The sequence below is a fragment of the Frankliniella occidentalis genome, unplaced genomic scaffold (assembly GCF_000697945.3).
Source record: "Frankliniella occidentalis isolate FOCC.00 unplaced genomic scaffold, Focc_3.1 Scaffold3, whole genome shotgun sequence".
Lineage (NCBI taxonomy): Eukaryota > Metazoa > Arthropoda > Insecta > Thysanoptera > Thripidae > Frankliniella > Frankliniella occidentalis.
Genome location: NW_026267133.1, coordinates 560789 through 566832, shown reverse-complemented (window position 1 = coordinate 566832; position 6044 = coordinate 560789). Strand labels below are relative to the sequence as shown.

General features: G+C 49.1%; 1 long non-coding RNA gene across 1 annotated transcript in view; it reads right to left on the bottom strand.

Moving 5' to 3' along the window:
* Window positions 1-2177, bottom strand: part of LOC127749186 (uncharacterized) — an 18337-nt gene extending 16160 nt beyond the window's left edge. Inside the window, exons 1-2 of the long non-coding RNA XR_008011009.1 lie at window positions 1773-2177; window positions 1097-1224 (exon numbers count right to left, since the gene is read on the bottom strand). This is a non-coding gene — a long non-coding RNA (uncharacterized LOC127749186). The remainder of the gene's footprint in view (window positions 1-1096; window positions 1225-1772) is intronic.
* Window positions 2178-6044: the final 3867 nt, after the last annotated feature.

The window sequence follows — 6044 nt, the reverse complement described above, 5'->3', positions numbered from 1 at the left end:
CAGCCACCGCCCTGGGGCGTTACAACGGGGTTGTTCTCGGTTTCTAGAGGGTTCCCACGAGTCCGCGAGGGTGACTCGCAAGGCGGGGGTAGCTTGTGGGTCCGCGGCGGTAGCTGACGGCAATCGCGGACCGCGAGCAACCCCCGCGGCAGGATCCGCGGAGCGCGAGTTTCGCCCACGGACCCACGTTCTACCCTCGCGGGCCCGCGAGTTACCCCCGCAGACTCGTGAAAACCCTGCCAACCCCCTTTTATCAAGTGCCATCGTACAAAATTTTAACTTTTGCTGTCAAAATATCCGAAAAAGAGATTTGAAAGAAATGATGCATTTGTCCCATTGTACCCTGGGGTTGGGAACTATGGGACGCTGGGACGCCCTTGGGTATAAATCGGACATCATTGATTTTTTACGATAACGCACAGCAAATGTGTAAAAGAGGGACGCATAGTACTCTTTTCTTTTCATGAAATGTAACGTCATACGTACAATACTGACCCATATGGAAAATCAGGGCTGCATAACTTAAGACAAAATAGCCCTTTCACGTTACGTTAAGAATGCCATACTTTTGACTCAGACAGAACTTAGTGGTTAGTCGATACGGGAGTGGAGTAGGTTGGGAACCGGAGTCTATTCTTAGTCTAATATTTATTTGTTTCCTGCATTTCCTGTATTTCCTAACACTTAGCTTTGGACGCTTCTCGCACCGGAAGGCAACGGCTGCCGGGCCGGCTCACCGATCACAAAATCTAGCATCTTGCTCACAACTCCTCGGATCACCACGGCGCGAACATGAATGTGTCCCATTAGGACCCGACCTTCCGCTACGGCGGAAAAGAAATGTGTACCAGCTCGAGCAGAGCGGATGACAATGGAAGCGGGTAGACCGAGAGGGGCAGCGGCGGGGGCTCCACGCGCGTGCAAGTCGCCGGAGGGGCGGCGGCCTGGCGGCCTGGCGGCGGCCGGAGCGGAGCCCCTGCTGGTAGCCGGGTAGGCCGGCCCGCCGCGCACGCCTGCTGTGCGGGTGCCTACCTGCCGCCTGTGGGTAGGCCGGCCCGCCGCGCACGGGCGTCGCGACTCTCCGCCGCCTGCCTACCTGCGGGGGGCACTCGACCGCGGTGGAGAGGATGAGGACGATCTCCCCGGCTCTCCCGCTGCCCCGGCACACCGGGAGGACTTCCCTCTGGAGGGCGGCGGTGACGGCGGGCTCAGAGCCAGGCTGTCCTGTAAAGGGGTTTAATTCCATGGCTTGAAAGTAGACACAGAAAGCGAGTTGGCAATAAGATTCTGTCTGCACAGCTGCTCACCCGGGCTGGATCATACAAAGTTTTATACTATTCACACAACTCTTTTTTACCGCCGGATACACACGATGAAATAAAAATGATTTTTTGTGGACAGATGTTAGTTTTTAACGATTTCTGGAGTAACAAAACCTTAACTTATCTGTAGTAGGACATGGGACAATCGATTGCTTATTGATATTTATCAACAACTTTGGCACTCAAGAGTCTAAACAATAAATGTCTACAATTCTGTGATTCTTGATTCACAGGAAACTCCATTTTTTTGGAAGGTTTCCTTGTAAAACATAAAGAACAATATTTAGAATTCCGTTGATTCCGATACCGTTGATTGGCGACTCGTTTTCCTTAACCTTTAGAAAAACACCTGTTCCCTGCATTTTTCCAGCTCCATATTCCAATATCCCTCCAGCACGACACGTCGCCCAAGCCCTTGACGAGGGAAGTTGATGATGCAGATGCACTTACCTGTCTTCGCGTGCCGAGGAGCGCGCCGCCGCTTCGCTTCCGCAGGTAGACCTTCGCCTCGCGCCTTCCGTGGAGCTTGGTATGAGCAGTGGCGTGAAGCGGTGCTGCTGCCCCCGCAGGGGTTGTCGCCGAGGTGCCTCCAGGGGGCGGCGGGGAGGCCCGGAAGAGACACGAGAGGCACTTGGCCGGCGCCGACTGGCGACTGGCGGGGAGGGCGCCACCGGGAAGTGGACACTCTTGGCGGGCACCGGGAGGGCACTGGGGGGCGGCGCCGGGCGCAGCCGGGGCGCGACCGGGGGGTCACGGAGGTGGCCGCGCGGACGGCGGCGACGCGGGTCCTCCGTCGGTCCGCCTGATCGACCCCGCTATCGACTGTGATCGCGATCAGGGCGCGGCCGGGCTGGCTTTGGCCTGGCCGCTTGTGGGCGTGTGCCCTCGTGCTCCTCGGCCAGAAGGGCAGGACGGCGAGCCCCGCCGCGCCCCGCCACGCCGCGCCACACCGCGGCGGCCGCGAAGCGCGCCACTGGCCAGCCGCGGGAGCGAGCCGGCCAATGGGAGGGCGCGGCGGGCGTGGGAGGAGCCTGGCGGCCGCGAGCGCGCCGACTTCGACCCTCTCACTGGCTCCCTCTCACCTCGCCGAGTCCTTCGCGGCGCCACACGGAGCCTGCACGCACACCCGCGACACCCTACCCGGGTGGAAGGATCTACACTTTTGACTGCATCAATTTTCTAAGTTTTTTCCCAACTTATAATGCAGATAGAGTGCAAGGGAGTCTAAGTCAGAAGTAGGGTTTCAAGTGTGTCTATATGGTAGTTTCGGTGTTCTTAAACTCCAGTTAAAGTACAGAAAAACATGCTTAAACTGTATTATAAGTACGAAAAACTATAGTATAACTGTGCGAAAAGTACCACTTTTTTCGGACAAACTACAGTTTTCCGACAGTTTTCCAGAGTTCGTTTCAGAATTCTGCCAGGTTTCTGCAACTTAAATTACAGTTTTACTGTAGTTAAATGTGAGTTTTGCTGTGTACTATGAGTATAGTTCTTGTTTTCAAATTTGAAAATTTTTATGCCCACGTTGCCCTAATTTACTTTGGTAACGCTTCTCCCTTTCGAATTACCAATTTTACCCTCGAAGTTACTTACTTGGATGATGAAAGTTGACGGCGACCGATGGGATTTGAACCCCGAACCTTCCACTTCGGAGACGAGGTCTGTACCCCTGGGCTATAGCGCCACGCTACGGGAGGGTGTGCCGTTGCCCGATGTCCCTCAGAGCCTAGCGAACCCCTCTATTGCAGTCCGAACTGTAGTTTGACTACAGTTAAAGCATAGTTTAACTAAAGTGTCTTCGTTTTGAACTGCCAATCTTGCAAGAAATGTCTCCCGACTACTGACAATTCGGTGATTATTGAAGGTGTTTGATAAGTAAACTATATTGGTGTTTGTTGTGGAGCTATACGTATTCATTTCAAGTCATCAAACGTTGGACTTAATGTTGACGGAGCGTGAGTGAAAGCTTAACGAAAAAACCTTATATTATTTGAAATTGAAACTACGCCATTGCTACAATTGCAATCTGAATTAAATTTGGTGCCATTTACGTCACACTATCAGAGGTGTGAAACACGTTGTGTAGACGTACAACAAACTGTAATCAACCCCAATATTTTCTTGCACTTAAATTTTTTTCTTGCTTGTTACATGCTATGTAATCATAGATCAAAAATTTTCACAAGTCTCATGATTTGTTTAATCGAAATATCTCTGATTACTCAAAATATACAGAAACTGTATAAAAATTGGTTTTTCCAACACTGGACAAACTAATGTTACCGAGGTAACGTTTCATCATGTGACCAAGCCCGGTAACGTTTCCTGATGCAACCTACCCCATGCAAAAGGATAGGGCCATCACAAACAGGTTGCATCACCAAACGTTTTCTGGTTTGGTTGCGTCAAGAAACGTTACCTCGGTAACATTATTTTTTCCAGTGAATACAGATTGGTACTATTGATGTTATCTGCTAGTTCAACTATTGGTATTCTGCATAATTAATGGTGTGAAAAGATTAAATTCTTACTCTTTATTATCATCTAGTCAGAATTACAGTTGATGTACTGGTTGCAATGCAGATGCAAATACAACTTTCAGGATAACTTCATACTGATGTTGGAAACTCGATATTAAATTGTTCTTAAAACTGTCTTTAAACTACAGTGCGAAACTAGTGTGGAAAACTACAGAAAAAGTAGCATAATATAATATCTGAAAACTCAATTGCCAAACTAATGTATCAACTGTACTCATTTCTCTTTTTTTTCTCCTCTGCAACTGCAGTTTTAAGACTGCATTTGAACGCTATAGTCCAAACTACAGTTTAACTAAAGATCCTTTCACCCGGGTAGCGCGTTATTTATTCGACAAAGAAAAATGTAAACAAACAAAACATAACGTAAACGACGACAAACAGTTACACATGAGGTGGAAGTGATGTGTCATTCGCCGCAAGTGTCGATGTTTACATCACTCTCAAAAGAATACAAAATTCTGTAATCGTTTTTACGCAGTAATTTGCATATCACTGTTGATACAAATTTCTGTATCAAAAACGATACAGACTCCTATAACATATACAAAAATCTGTAAAAGATAACAGATTTTTGTTTCTGCTTTAAAAGTCTGTATCGTTATTTTACAGAAATTTGAATCAAAAGTGATAAGCAAATTACTGCGTAACTATTTACAAAATTCTGTACTGATTTTTTGTCAGAGTGAACAAACCGCATTATTAGCATTACAGTAAAGGAAGGACTCGTCCGTGTCTTCCGTGTACGCCTTTCCATTGCGTACGTAAACCGATGAAGACGCTTCCACATGCCACAGTAACAGGGGGAAGTCCATGCCCCTTTGAAAGGTGACTGGTGCAGTCCCGCGAATGGGGAAATCACTTACGGACTGTACACCCAGGCCTCCACTAACTTGTACCTTGTACTAACGGCATGATAACGCGTTGTAATGGTAGAAAATCAAGCTTAATAGCGGTAATAGTGCTGTAATGACAACATTTTGTAAAAATTCAGAAAAATTGCTCTACATGTACTAAACTAACGTACTAACTCGTACACTTTCATCTGGAGTGGGCCCCCTTGGTGCGGGGTGAATCGCCTACACTCGTGCTAGCTAGTCGTGGTATGCCGGATGTGTATGCAACCTACCTATTGACCGCACATCCGCTACTCTGGAAACTCTCGTATCGTACAGTATCACAGTTTTTCCTGTAGTTATAAGTACAGGAAAACTATGTGTACTACAGTCCCGTGCGTAGGACTCACCTGTTCTACAGTTATAAAATCTGGGTAGTATGTTACACTTTGAATTGGACACACAGTGTCCCACACAAAGAACTGTAGTAGTGTCCTACACTTATAACTGCGGTACACACGCATGTCACCACACAAATAACTGCAGTGCCATTAGAACTGCAGTTAGAACTGTGATACTTACTGTATTACACTTGAGTTCCCAGAGTATAGGTATACAGTATACTCCAAAATTTGATGGAATACTCGCAGGGGTGGGTTTTCTTACTCGCTCACCCAAGGCGACATGGCTCCTCGGGTAGACTGCAATTCGGAAGAGTATCAAATGTATACGCCTTAGGCGTATGCTACAGAACCCAGATTAACTTTTGGGCTATTCAGCGAGCAGGGTGCCTGGCTGGAGCTGGAGCGCCTCTTGTACTATCCTACGCCTACGCCCATCCCCAGCTCTAGGCATGCAGGATGTGACCGCCTTTCAAGGCGTACCAGGTGGCTGACTCACGCCGTAGTTCTCACTCACGTTTTTAGTTAGTTACACGGTACCGCATGCACGGGTGCGGGCGGGTTTGCCCATCCTCGCCGCCCACGGCTCCTTATGGCTCCGTGTGACTTAGGCTGGCAACCCGCCCACACGTGAGCAAGCGACACAGTACCGAGTCGAGGATAGGCAAACCCGCCCGCACCTTCGTCTTCTCTGAATCACCCGGTACAACTACTGAAGTGCGCGGCGTGCATACCAGGTGGCTGATTAGCCCCGAAGTACCGCACTCCTACGTGCAGGCGGGTTGCCTACTCGCTCGGCACGTAAGGCGCCGTGAACAGGGGCGGAAGGAAAGCCCGCTCACTCTCGTGCGTGCTACAACTTCAATGAGGGCACAGTATAAATGCAGATTTGCGCGGGGTTAGTCAGCCACCTGGTATTACGAATGAGGACCAGCTGGGTGGGGG